The sequence below is a fragment of the Lynx canadensis genome, chromosome C1, assembly GCF_007474595.2.
Source record: "Lynx canadensis isolate LIC74 chromosome C1, mLynCan4.pri.v2, whole genome shotgun sequence".
NCBI classification, from domain to species: Eukaryota; Metazoa; Chordata; class Mammalia; order Carnivora; family Felidae; genus Lynx; species Lynx canadensis.
The window spans coordinates 121,208,065-121,222,861 of record NC_044310.1 but is presented as its reverse complement, the minus strand read 5'-3'; the positions used below and the strand labels follow the sequence as shown (position 1 = coordinate 121,222,861).

Here is a 14,797-nt window from a genome sequence, read left to right as displayed (position 1 = left end):
AGAGAGAATTGAATACATGAAAATTATCCAACCCCTACTTTCAGAGATTGGAGGACAATTTAGAGAAAATTTTTCATTCAACAAATATGTATATTCCCTATTTTGTGTAAGCAGTATTTTCAAGGTGCTATAAATGCCTTAAATATTTGAAGCAAACTAATTTCTGGGGCACCTGGGGGGCTCAGTTGGTTAAGTGTCTGACTCTTGCTTTAGGCTCAGGTCAGGATCTCACCGTTCATAAGTTTAAGCCCTAGGTTGGGCTCCACACTGTCAGCTGCAGCATCAGAATACTTGGTATTCTCTTTCTTTCTCTCTCTGGCCCTCCCCCTCAGATGTGCTCAGTTTCTCTCTTTCAAAATACATAAACGTAAATAAATGAATGAATGAATGAGTGAATAAATAAATAAATGCTTGAAGCATACTAAATGTCCATCAAAAACTGAATACTTGAATACTTTATGGTAACCCCCCACAAGGAAATACAATGCATATTTGAAAAACCAGGATAAAATGTATTGTCAATGACACAGAGTCTGTGCTATATTTTTATAGACTTTCCAATAAAAATAAGGAAAGGGTTATTTTTCTTTTAAATTCCAGGCCATACAGTTTTATCCCATTATTTAAAAATGGGAGAATTCACAAATGGTTTAAATGTGACAAGGTTAATGAGTCAATTGGAATGTAATGGTCAATAACAAACATTCAGGAGAACTGGTTTCCTTCAAAATCAAATAAACAAACATCCTAGTCTCAGGCAAAAGATAATTTATAAAGGCAAAGGATGTGGATAAACTGGAATCCTCTATGAGAGTTTACAAACAAACTAGCCAAGAATCAATTTCGCACTTACAAAATATAGAGTAAATATAAATGTGCCAAAAGATCCCTAAACAACCTGGCTACATTTATGTTGTTAGAACCTTCACAAGCCTTGTGCAAATTCTCAAACTTTTATCATAATCTATATACATATTTGTGTGCAGCAGCTCAGTGCCTTGAATTCTCAAAATCTTAATGTCGGTAGTTTAAAATTTAACACATGTCTAAGTTCTGTACCTATTAAAACAACTGCCATGACTTTAATTTGAATTAAAGCCAGAATAAGTAATTTGGAACATATATAATTTTCACAATAAAGATGTAGATTAATTTTCATAGTATATCATTTAAGTTGGAAAAATAGGTTATAGACTAATCTATAATATCTCATTTATGTTTGAAATAAATGTATCTATATATGCCTAAACTTTTTGATGATTTTATATGTATTAAAATGATTATATCAGACAGCACTAAGGGGGCTATTTTTTTTTTTATGTAAACTGGAAGAAGTTTCACTAGCAAATTATTCTACCTGATTAACTTTTGCTAGCTAATTATAAATTTTGTTATCATAAATACTAGATCTTTTGGTCAAAAATAATGTATCACACTATAAGTGTGGGTGCGGGGCTCAAACCCACTAAACGCAAATGTTAACACTGTGACATTTTATTAAATTTTTAATGTTTATTTTTGGGAAGGAAAGAGAGACAGAGAAGCAAGGGAGGAGCAGAGAAAAAAAAGGGAGACACAGAATCTGAAGCAGGCTCCAGGCTCCGAGCTGTCAGCAATAGAGCCTGATGCAGGGCTTGAACTCACAAACCTCGAGATCATGACCTGAGCTAAAGTCAGACACTCAACTGACTGAGCCACCCAGGCACCCCATTTTATTAAATTTTTAAACCACAGTATTTTATATTCACAAAACTGTGTGAAAACCCAGGTTGTCCAAATTGCATACAAATTGTAAATACAGCAAATGATAGGGAAGATGTATAATATACCATTATATATACAATTCCAAGAAGACAATCTATTTAACAAATTGAGAGAAATAGTGTCTTTTAAAAAGTGTTGGATTGGAAGGGAATGGGAGGTGCTAATGCTGGCCTGTAGGAATTGAGACATTTCTTTATAAACAGAAGTTTCTTTATAAGCCTTGGGAAGAAATACCTTCTTCCCCCAATCAAAACAGCCTGACATGCAGTCTAATTCATTATTCCTGAAGTGTTCAGAACAACTTCATAGAGTAGATGTGTCTACTTTGTTCCTCTTCTATATGAAGATTATAACAAAGCTTTTATTGAAGTAGAAAAGATTTTGATCTATTCCGGTTGCAGTTCAGAGAATTTGTGGCTTGCCTCAATGAGAAATAAACATGACTGCACTATTATTTATGGATGTTTTGGCAATGTGGATAAAATTAATCTACTTTGTTAATGAGTTAGAGGTCAGTGGTTAGATAAATGTTAAGTTATACCTAAGTTTATACACAGACACAATCTTAGTAAACAGTTGAATTCCTTTCCCTCAAAAAAAAAAGTTTTTAAAGTTTTTATTTATTTTTGAGAGAGAGGGAGAGAAAGAGAGAGCATGAGAAGGGGAGGGGCAGAGAGAGAGAGGGAGACACAGAATCTGAAGCAGGTTCCAGGCTCCAAGCTGTCAGCACAGAGCTTGATGCGGGGCTTGAACCCACTAAATGCAAGATCATGACCAGAGCTGAAGTCGGATGCTTAACCGACTGAGCCACCCAGGTGCCCCCACCTCAATTTTTTTAAATAGTTTACAAAAAAGATCTTTTAAGAATCCTCTAAGATTATGATATTGACACATATATATGCTATGAAAATCTTAGAATTCGAAGCTGAATTAACTCATTTAAAATCAAACACAGTCTCCTCCCCTCACACATCACACTGTAAATAAATTTGTATATATAGGTATTTCTAATTCCTTTTAACATTGAAAAATATTTAATTTTCTTTTGAATATTGCAATCAAAGCACATGTATGGATTTGTGGTATTTAAAGAATAATGTATAAGAATTCTTATATTATTTATTATATTCTTACTGTTTAATATTAGTCTCCAATGTCATTTTAATAGCTGTTCAACATTCTGCCAAATAGGTTTAGTATACTCTATTTAAATGAATCAATTTTAATCAGCATTAAAGTTACTCTAATTTTGATACGAGAAATTACTCAGAGGTAAACATTCATATGCATAAGTATTTATTTATGATTATTACCACAAAAATATATTTTAAGATATCAGAGATATGTAGGCAAAGTGTATGTGTACATACGTTTTTAAGTTTTGCTATGGAGTGGCAAATTGGCTCTCCAAAAATAGTGTAATAACTTAGAGTCTAAATAGTAATGCATATACCAACATTGATGACTTTGTACACTCTTTCTTCCTTGACCTGCTGCCAGTGAGGAGGAATGACAAGAACAGGGTTTGACAGCCAACCAGCAGGATGGGCACCCTTTGATGCTTAGCTATATTTGAGGGCTTCCTCACTGACTGAAAATGTATTTATCTGGATGAAGTATCTCACTAAATGAAGTTAGTAATTTTCTCCAAACATTTTGCTCTCTTTGACAATGAGTAGGTAGATGGAAACTATTCATTGGAGACTAGGGTATAAAATTAGCCTTTCAGGCTATTTTCGTTAAGAGGGTGATGGTAGGGGCGCCTGGGTGGCGCAGTCGGTTAAGCGTCCGACTTCAGCCAGGTCACGATCTCACGGTCCGGGAGTTCGAGCCCCGCGTCAGGCTCTGGGCTGATGGCTCAGAGCCTGGAGCCTGTTTCTGATTCTGTGTCTCCCTCTCTCTCTGCCCCTCCCCCATTCATGCTCTGTCTCTCTCTGTCCCGAAAATAAATAAACATTGAAAAAAAAAATAAAAAAAAAAAGAGGGTGATGGTTGTCATTACACATATTTTAGTATTCATTTTTCTCATTTACAAAGGCATTCCTTACTAATTTTAAAAAATAAAACTAGAAAGAATTTATGTTTCTCTCCTTTTAGACAAGATTATAATTTTATGTTAACTATAGAATTTCATAGTTTAAGTTCTAATTATAAAGCATACTTTTCCCATAATGCTACATAATTTTGAGAAACAGTTCTTTAGAAGATTAATATTTAGTTGACTGGATGTAGATAGTTAACCAGTATAATTCAGTGTTTAATTCAGTGGCAGTTTGTTGTAACTATATCTGTCACTATACAAAAAGCTAGTTTATATTATGGATCCTTTATTTAGTTTTGATTAACAGACTTGGAGTTCCTGCATCAAAACTAAGATATTTGTAAACTCATATATATATGTATACACACACATATAAACTCATACATATACACATATATGTGTGTGTGTGTGTATATATATATGTATATAAAATTTATTTCTAGATTACTTTCCATATGAATATGTGATAACAGAATTTCTCTACTTTCATAAGTTACCTTAAAGATAATATGAATAAAAATAAAAACTGGCTTTTCTAAAAATCTATAAAGTAATTGCTCTTTTGAGTAAAATATACACTGTGCAGTATTAATATCAGTTTATGTGGTTCTTGAGTCAAACAATGATGCAAAACTTCTTTCCCTCAGAACATTAGACTTGCAATTGCTTCACAAGTTTTCTCCTACCTCTCTCTCCATAGCAATCCTCATATAGACCTTTAACTTCTGAATTGCCTTGTCTGGAACTCTAATATCCTGCATTCGCTGTAATGCAGGCTGCAGTTAAGTAAAAAGGTTTTTGCCAAAGACATGGCTACCTTTTTTCTCTCAGATATGGAGTAAGCAGAGTTTCAATCATGCTAAGTGGTTCAGATTCATAAATGAAAGGAACTGCCCTGTCATCTTTCTAAATTGTGTTAAATGAAAAGTTATATATGTTGGTGAATCCATTCTCTTTCTCTACGCAGCAATACAAAGTTTTGCTCATGAGAGCTGATGATTTCACTTGGAACAATTTTAAATGCCATTATTCATTACAAAAACTGTAGAAAATGGCATGCCCCCAATTCACAATTCTATCACCTAATCAACCCAATACATTTTTTTTTTCATTAAATTCCACTGCTGTATCTGATTAGGACATTGTCTGAAAACAATTAGCTCACCTCATGTGATAAATAGTAAATTATAGCATGCTATTTTAGGCACTATATCACTTATTTAGAAGCTGTAGAAATTAAACAGAATTTAATATAAGAAATTTGAATGAACAGTGTGTAATCAGGTAAAAAGCACATATATTATGAAATTTTCACTGATACCAATCTTCCAAATTTTTAAATAGAAATACAAGATTAATATTTAACTTTTCTAAGTAAGATAAAATGTATACCAATTTGAGGAGAGGTAATCTGATTTCTAATGGTGTCTAATACCTTATTCTCAAATTTATTTGGCAATAAAAACATTTGATCTGCATCCTAGATTTCCATCCCACTAATGAATGAAAATCATTAGTTGTATCGCCATTTAGTCTAAAATTAAAAGTGAAATATGAGTTTAAAGTACATTGCCATGTTGCCCTTGTCAAAAGTCCACTAAGCTTTCATATTTATCATCATTTTTTGTATTCTACCAAGTTAATATAATAGAGACCATGGTTGCATGGAAAAAATTATTACTGCACAGTGAGAATGATTCTTCTTTCCTCTTTGTTCAGTTATCTTAGCTGTGATTGTCTTTGGAAAGTGGACTGAAAACTAACTGAGATACAGACACCCCTCGGGAAGATTAGTCAAGTTCCTTGATATTTATTTTGAACTCACTGTATGAGCCATCTACCATATTTTGATTTGTATTAGGATTATTTACCTCCAGTCCAGATCAAATGTAATATGCTCGCTGATGCAATATAATCTGATATGCAGTCGTGGAGAATAGTTGAGTCTTACAACTATAACTGTAGAACTATAAAAGACAGGCTATGCTCTTATATGTGAAATGAAGTTGCACTTATTCCTCAGCCCAGATTTGCCCTCGTGGATATAAAGTGAGCAAAGCAATTACAGATGCTTGAAGTGAAATCTAAAAATTGTGAGGTTGTTGTTAAGGCTTCCAACAAGAAAACTTTTGGTCCTAGGGGCGCCTGGGTGGCGCAGTCGGTTAAGCGTCTGACTTCAGCCAGGTCACGATCTCGCGGTCCGTGAGTTCGAGCCCCGCGTCGGGCTCTGGGCTGATGGCTCGGAGCCTGGAGCCTGTTTCCGATTCTGTGTCTCCCTCTCTCTCTGCCCCTCCCCCGTTCATGCTCTGTCTCTCTCTGTCCCAAAAATAAATAAATGTTGAAAAAAAAATTTAAAAAAAAAAAAGAAAACTTTTGGTACTAAGTTAGAAGAAAAATATTTTTATGCTGGATGCACCATTGAAATGAATAATGTGTAATTTTTAATATTGGGTACACTGTGTTCAGACATTGTCTCAAAGCATTGAGTTTTGCTCATGATAACTTGTACTTTTTAATTTTTTTAAGTATTTTTTTAAGTTTATTAATTTGAGAGAGAGAGAAAGAGAGAGTGTGAGCAGGGGAGGGGCAGAGAGAGAGGGAGAGAGAGAGAGTCCCAAGCAGGCTCTACACTGTCAGTGCAGAGCCCCATTTAGGGCTCAAACTCACGAACCATGGGATCATGACCTGAACTGAAATCAAGAGTCAAACTTAATTGTTTGCTTAACCGACTGAGCCAGCCAGGCTCCCCACTCATGATCATGTTTAATGTAGACACTCTTCTATCCTTGAATACATACCTACAAATAACAAAATTTTCTGAAAAAATGGAGAAAATATAATCAAGCTAGAAATCTTGAAACCAAGGCATCTCTAGATATGTTCAAATAATAGAGCACAATTTCTGTACCTTTCAATGTTTTGAGATATTGTTCATCTTAAAATTGGGCACCAAAGATGCACTAAAACCTTAAGCTGTTAGTATTCTGTCCTTGGCTCATTCAAAGCAAGGTCTGATAATGACTACTGGAATCCAAAGTTATAATCAAGAAGTCATAGGTTTGGGGTGTCTGGCTGGTTCAGTTGGTTAAGTATTCTACTCTTGGATTTTTGCTCAGGTCATGATCGAACAGTTTGTGAGTTCAAGCCCTGCATGGGACTCTGCACTCACAACACAGAGCCTTCTTGGGATTCTCTGTCTCCTTTCTCTCTGACCCTCCCCTACTCATGGCTTTCTTTACTCTCTCTTTCAAAAAATAAATCAACCTAAAAAAAAAGTGTAAGTTACACAAAGGAGGCAGAACTGCATATTTAAACTGTATTTTAAAATACTTTTAACTTTATGCCAACAAATTTGAGAACCTGAATGAAATAAATAAATTCTAAAATAAAAAAACAAACACATTTAAGAAACAATGTGATTGTCCCATAATATTAAGGAAATGGAACAGCATTTTAAAACAGTGTTTTCAGGGGCGCCTGGGTGACTCAGTAGGTTAAGGGTCTAATCTCAGCTCAGGGCATGATCTCGCAGTTCGTGAATTCGAGCCCCATGTCCGGCTCTGTGCTGACAGCTCAGAGCCTGGAGCCTGCTTCAGATTTTCTGTCTCCCTCTCTCTCTCTGCCCCTCCCCTGCTCACACTCTGTATCTCTTTCTCTCTCTCTCTCAAAAATAAATGAACATTAAAAAAAAAATTAAATATTTTCACATCAAGTACAGGTGGTTTTGAAAACTGGGCTCTACCAAAATTCAAGAAGCATGCACTTAAAATGTATAGAAATATATTCAAAAAGGAGAAAAAGATGGAATATTTTTTGATACATTTAATGATACAGATATCATCTTATAACCAAAATCAAATGAAGACAGTATGGGAAAGGACAGTTACAGGTCACTTAAGAACTTCTAAACCAAGTAGTGGCAAACTGAATTCTTCAATGGATTTAAAAAATACTGTTATTTTTCACAGAAGAATGCTGTTTGCTTAAAATTTAAATATCTGTGATATAATTCACTGCATTTTCATCTACATGAAAAAATATAATCATCTTAATAGATGCAGAAACAACCTCCAATAAATTCCACAAATCCATGTTCAAAAACCTTACAAATTTAGAAACAAAAACAATTTCTTTATGCTGATAAAGGCATTCACCAAAAGCTTAGGTTATATAGCATAGTCTATACCGTGGAACATTAGTTACATTCCTTTTAAAATTCAACATTGAAACTTTGTATATTGACAGATGGTAAGTAGACTTAACCTGGGCATCACTTCTTAATGTGTGCAATATTGAAACACTATGATGTACACCTGAAACTATAAGATATTTTATGTCAATTAAACCTAAAGCAAAAATAAATGAAATTTAAAAAAAATAAAAGCACTGAGACAAGGAATCACAGTGAAGTACCTTGAATATGCAGAAAACCAAATATGATTTTTTTTTTAATACCACCTAAGAAAGAAAGAAAGAAACAAGCTTGACAGACCCAGCTCTTGGAATATTGTGGTGAAGGGAAAGGTAGAAACTAGAAACTGGTGATAGAAATTAAGGACCCCCCAGGGAAAAAAATGTATATCTATATACACATATATATTAGCTACATATATATGTACACACACACACACACATATACATATACATATAGGCTGTCAGAAAACGCGTATCTACTCCTAACGGTGCTACCTTGGGGTGCTTGAGAAACAAGTTCTTAGGGTACTAGAGATAGCATTCCTTAGGGATGTAGCTCCTTAGGGTACTAGTGATAGAAATTTAGTGGCTCACCTAATCTTTCACCACTATTAGGCATCTATATCCTAGGAAATCCAAGATTTTTATAAAGAAGAAAATATGGCTGGCAGTAGACATGCAGTTGCTATGTGAGGTAAACAGAAAGTGAGAATAAAAAAAATATTTAATAGATAAAGCTACCCCTCTCCCAAAATCAACTATGAAGCAGAAGGATCCAGTAGTATAATACCCCCCAAATAACTAAGTATCACTAAATAAGCACTTGTAGATATGAAATTATCAAATGTGAAATTCAAAACTCAGAAAAGCCTTCATAAAGTATAAAGAAAAGTTGTAACCCAAAAAGTAACAGATTTCAGGAAGAATATTGAAAAAAAAATAGTACAAAATCGTAAGAAACTAATGGAAAGATGACCAAGGGTAAATAAATATTGCCAAAAATATACTAGTGGTTATCAGGAAGAGAGATAAAAATAAGTAAATAAATGAAATAAAGTAGAGAGGATCAGAAGTAGCTAAGACAGGGAAATAATATGCAACTGATATTTAATTGGGTTTCTTAAAGGAGAGAAGCAGAAGACTGGAAGAAAGGCAACATTAAAACTATAATCCAGGGGCACCTGGGTAGCTCATTCAGTTGAGCCTCTGACTTTGGCTCAGGTCATCAACTTTGGGGTGCGTGAGTTCCAGCCTCACGTCGGGCTTTGTTCTGACAGCTGAGAGCCTGGAGCCTGCTTCAAGATTCTGTGTCTCCCGGGGCACCTGGGTGGCTCAGTCAGTTGAGTGTCTGACTTCAGCTCATGTCATGAGATCACAGCTTGTGAGTCCAAGCCCTGTGTTCCTGTGTTGGGCTCTGTGCTGACAGCTCGGAGCCTGGAGCCTGCTTCGGATTCTGTGTCTCCCTCACTTTCTGTCCCTAACCCACTCGCATTCTGTCTCTGTCTCTCTCAACAATAAATAAACACTAAAAAAAAAAAAAAAAAAAAAAAAAAAAAAAAAAAAAAAAAAAAAAAAAAAAAAAAAAAAAGATTCTGTGTCTCCCTCTCCCTCTCTCTGTTCCTCCCCCGCTCGCACTCTCTCTCTCAAAAATAAATAAAGATTAAAGAAAATTAAAAACCATAATCCACAACAAATCAGAACAACAGAAATGGTCAAGAAACAAAAGATAACTGTGAGAGGGATAAGAACATTATTGAAGTTGTTAATATGATGATAACATGTAAACTAAAATAAAAACCTAGCACTGGATTTAAAAACATTTTTAAAAATTACTAAAAGACTTCCTACAAAAAAACTCATTAAGTATGACATCCATAATGAATATATAAAATATGATGGAGGTTTTTAAAATAGTTTTATAAAAGAGGTTTATAAAACAGTTATACCCAATAAATGTAATTTGGCTTAATTTATGTACTACAATTAAAAAAAGTTTTTCATATTGCTTCTTGAAATTCACGCAATTCAGTCTTTTTGCAAAATACACATTTAAGAAAAAAGGATTTAGAGGGGCGCCTCGGTGGCGCAGTCGGTTGAGCGTCTGACTTCAGCCTGGTCACGATCTCGCGGTCCCTGAGTTCGAGCCCCGCGTCAGGCTCTGGGCTGATGGCTCAGAGCCTGGAGCCTGTTTCCGATTCTGTGTCTCCCTCTCTCTCTGCCCCTCCCCCGTTCATGCTCTGTCCCTTTCTGTCCCCAAAAAAATAAATAAACGTTGAAAAAAAATAAAAAAAAAAAAAGAAAAAAGGATTTAGAAAGGGTAAATCCTAAGGCTAGACAAGAGAATTTTCATGCCGCAAAGCATTAAGAAGACCAAAAGAAGATACTTTATAATGTTCAAGGGTGAAAATCACAAAGTCTATTAGTTAAAAATGTATCCACATCTTGGATAGTATAGTCACCACCTTCATAAAGTAGATATGCACAAAAAGTACTTGATATGTGGAAACTTCTTTTACCTTCCTCAGTCCAAAGTGAATTATATGATGTTCATATATATATATATATATATACACATATATATATGCATATATATGTTCATATATACATGCATATATATGTTCATATATACGCATATATATTGTTATATATAATATATTGTATTATATTTTTATTATATTAACTATATTATTACATATAGTATAGATTTTATTTTATAAATATAAATATATAAATATAATATATAATTTTGAACACATCCAAATGAAGAAATCCTTTTTAAGTGTATAGGGAACACTGACAAAAGTTGAACATACATTAGTTATTTTAAAAGCTCAATAAGTTCTATAAGTTAAAAATTACATGAAAGCATGCTGTGATTACAATGTAATACGCCTAGAAATCAAGAACTCCTAACAAGTTTTCTGGCTAGAAACATTTTTAAAGCAAATCCAATTAAACAATTCCTTTGAAAAGTTCAAATTTGCAAAATTATAAAACAGTAATAATAAGAATGAAAACACCTTTCAGAATCAGATGTCAGAAAAAAATCATAGCTCTAAAAACCTATAAAAACTAAAATGGAAGTATGAAATTAAATGAGTTTAATTTCAGGTAGCAAATTATCAGCAAAATCCAACATAAGTCAGAAAGATGAAAATAAATTTAAAGCAGAAATGAGGTACATTATACAGTATATAGAAAGATGTAGAATAAATTTTAAAAAAGTAATGTTTTCTCCTTGAAAACACACACACATAGACACACACATACACACACACACACACACACGCACACACAAAACATAAGCTGGCCCAATCAAGGAAAAAGGAGAAAGAAAACACATATAATTGGAAATGGCTGGTGGGAAATAACAGAGGACATTTCAGTAGATTTTGAGAGAGTATTTTGTAGAACTCTATGTCAACTAATTTGAAAATGTAGATGAGATGAACAATTTCATGAGGAAATACATTTAGCCAAAACTGCCCCAAGAGACACAGCTCACATTGACTCATGACAGAGAAGAAATGTAATGTCACTAAAGAACTGCACCACAAAGGAGCACCAGGGCCCACGTGATTTTATAAGAGAACCAGACATTCAAGGGTAATGCCAACACAGTTTGAACTGTTCTACAGCATAGGTTTTTTTTATAGTTGCTATAAAAGCCTTTTGCAAAATTTCATACCAATTCCTGGTTTAAAAAAAAAATTAAAAGGACACCTGGGTGGCTCTGTCAGTTAAGTGTCCAACTTTGGCTCAGGTCATGATGTCACGGTTCATGAGTTCAAGCCCTGCATTGGGCTCCCCGCTGACAGTGTGGAGCCTGCTTGGGATTCTCTTTCTCCCTCTCTCTCTGCCCCTCCTCTCTCTCTCTCTCTCTCTCTCTCTCTCCAAAATAAATATTTAAAAAATTAAAAATATAGGAATTGGAGGATAATTTCTTAATGTGATAAAACCTATATGCCTCAGTCCATAATCCAACAAAGTGGCATTCACATTAAGCTCAGAAAGAAGGAAGGATGCTCAGTATCTCCACATTTTTGTTTTGGACGTATTTGTGTAAATCAGATGAAAATAAACAACTAGCCATAAGATTTGAAAAGTATTCAGTGAGATAGGATAGATATTTAGCATATGGAAATGAACAGTTGTTCCTATATGCTAACAATAACCATTTAGAGTGTATGGAATAGGAAGCCATTCACAATAGCAACAAAATATAAAATACTTAGTGACATAAGAAAATGAAATGTATTTGAGATATATATAAAATATATAAATGTGCAAAATGTGCAAAATCTGTATGAGGACAATGTTAAAACATTCCTGAAAGACATAAAGTAGACTTGAACAAATGGGAAAATATCCCTGCTCTGTGATAAAATGAAGATAGTAAAGAGGTGAGTATTAATTATAAGTTTTATATTATCCCAATAAGAAATTCTAACAAGTTTTATATGTTTGAATGAGATATGCTTATTTTTAGGTTCATTTAGAAAAATAAGTATGCAGTAATATCTGAGGAAATACCAAAAAAAAAGTAAGAAGGGCTGAATTCTAAATAATATGGATGTTAAAAAATCTATAACTAGAAATGTGTGGTTTTAGGACATGAATTAACAGAGATTAAAGGAACAGAATATACAGTATAGAAAAAGACATATATATATATATATATATGACAAATATAAGATGTGTGTGTGTGTATACACATATATATATACTATATGTGTGTGTGTGTGTGTGTGTGTGTGTGTGTGTGTATATATATATATATATATATATATAATAGAGATGGAACTTCAAAGTACTGGAAAAATGAATTTTTTTAATAAAATAGTTTTGGAAAAATTGAATATCATAAGGAAAAAGAAAAGTAGTTACGTACTACCATAATTCTAAAATGATCAGAAATCTAACTTTGAGAAATAAAACCTTACATGTACCAGGAGAAAACATCAATAAATTATTTGTAATCTTAGTTTGAAGAAAGCCTTTATACTATGCACCAATAGCCAGAGACAATATAAAAATACGATGGTAAATTTTATTACATAAAGATTAGAAGAATACTTTTGGTCTTTCATCCATTTTGAATTTATTTTTGTGTATGGTGTAAGAAAGTGGTCTAGCTTCATTCTTTTGCATGTTGCTGTCTAGTCCTCCCAGCACCATTTGCTAAAGAGACTTTTTTCCTCTGGATACCCTTTCTTGCTTTGTCAAAGATTAGTTGTCCATACATTTGTGAGTCCAATTCTGGGTTCTCTATTCTATTCCATTAGTTTGTATGTCTGTTTTTGTCCCAATACTACACCGGCTTGATGACTGCAGCTTTGTAGTATAGGCTAAAGTCTGGGATTGAGATGCCTCCAGCTTTGGTTTTCTTTTTCAACACTACTTTGGTTATTCTGGGTCTTTTGTGGTTCCATACAAATTTTAGGATTGTGGTTCCATTACAAATTCTAGCTCTGAGAAGAATGCTGGTGCTATATTGATAGGGATTGCATTGTATGTGTAGATTGCTTTGGGTAATATGACATTTTAACAATATTTGTTCTTCCAACCCATGAGGATGGAATGTTTTTTCCATTTCTTTGTATCTTCTTTAATTTCCTTCATAAGCTTTCTACAGTTTTCAGCATACAGATCTTTTACCTCTTTGGTTAAGTTTATTCCTAGGTATTTTATGGTTCTTGATGCAATTGTAAAGAGGATCTTCTGTCGCTGCATTATTAGTGTACAGAAATGCAACAAATTTCTGCACGTTGATTCAATATCCTGCTACTTGGCTGAATTCAAAGACCTAAATATGAGCCAGGAAACCATCAAAATCCTAGAAGAGAAAACAGGCAACAGCCTCTTTGACCTTGGCCACAGCAATTTCTTACTTGACATGTCTCCAAAGGGAAGGGAAATAAAAGCAAAAATGAACTCTTGGGACCTCATCAAGATACAAAACTTCTGCATAGCAAAGGAAACAATCAACAAAACTAAAAGGCAAGCAACAGAATAGGAGAAAATATTTGCAAATTACATATCAGTTAAGGATTAGTATCCAAAATCTATACAGAACTTACCAAACTCAACACCCAAAAAAAAAAACAAATAACCCAGTGAAGAAATGGGCAGAAGACATGAAGAGACACTTTTCCAGAGAAGACATCCAGATGGCAAACAGACACATGAAAAGATGCTCAACATTGCTCATCATCAGAGAAATAAATATCAAAACCACACTGAAATACCACATCACAGCAGTCAGAGTGGCTGAAATTAACAACTCAGGAAACAATAGATGTTGGCGAGGATGTGAAGAAAGGGGAACACTCCTGCACTGTTGGTAGGAATGCAAACTGGTGCAGCCACTCTGGAAAACAGTGTGGAGGTTCCTCAAAAAATTAAAAATTCTATTACCCTGTGACCCAGCAATAGCACTACTAGGAATGTATCCAAAGGAAACAGGAGTGATGATTCATAGGGGCACATGTACCCCAATGTTTATAGCAACACTTTCAACAATAGCTAAATTATGGAAAGAGCCCAAATGTCCATCAACTGATGAATGGATAAAGAAGATGTGGTTTCTGGGGCGCCTGGGTGGCGCAGTCGGTTAAGCATCCGACTTCAGCCAGGTCACGATCTCGCGGTCCGTGAGTTCGAGCCCCGCGTCGGGCTCTGGGCTGATGGCTCGGAGCCTGGAGCCTGTTTCCGATTCTGTGTCTCCCTCTCTCTCTGCCCCTCCCCCGTTCATGCTCTGTCTCTCTCTGTCCCAAAAATAAATAAACGTTGAAAAAA

At 34.4% G+C, this 14,797-nt stretch overlaps 1 protein-coding gene across 1 annotated transcript in view; it reads left to right on the top strand.

Moving 5' to 3' along the window:
- Positions 1-14,797, top strand: part of DPP10 (dipeptidyl peptidase like 10) — a 502,021-nt gene that overhangs the window by 417,499 nt on the left and 69,725 nt on the right. The window lies entirely within an intron of this gene.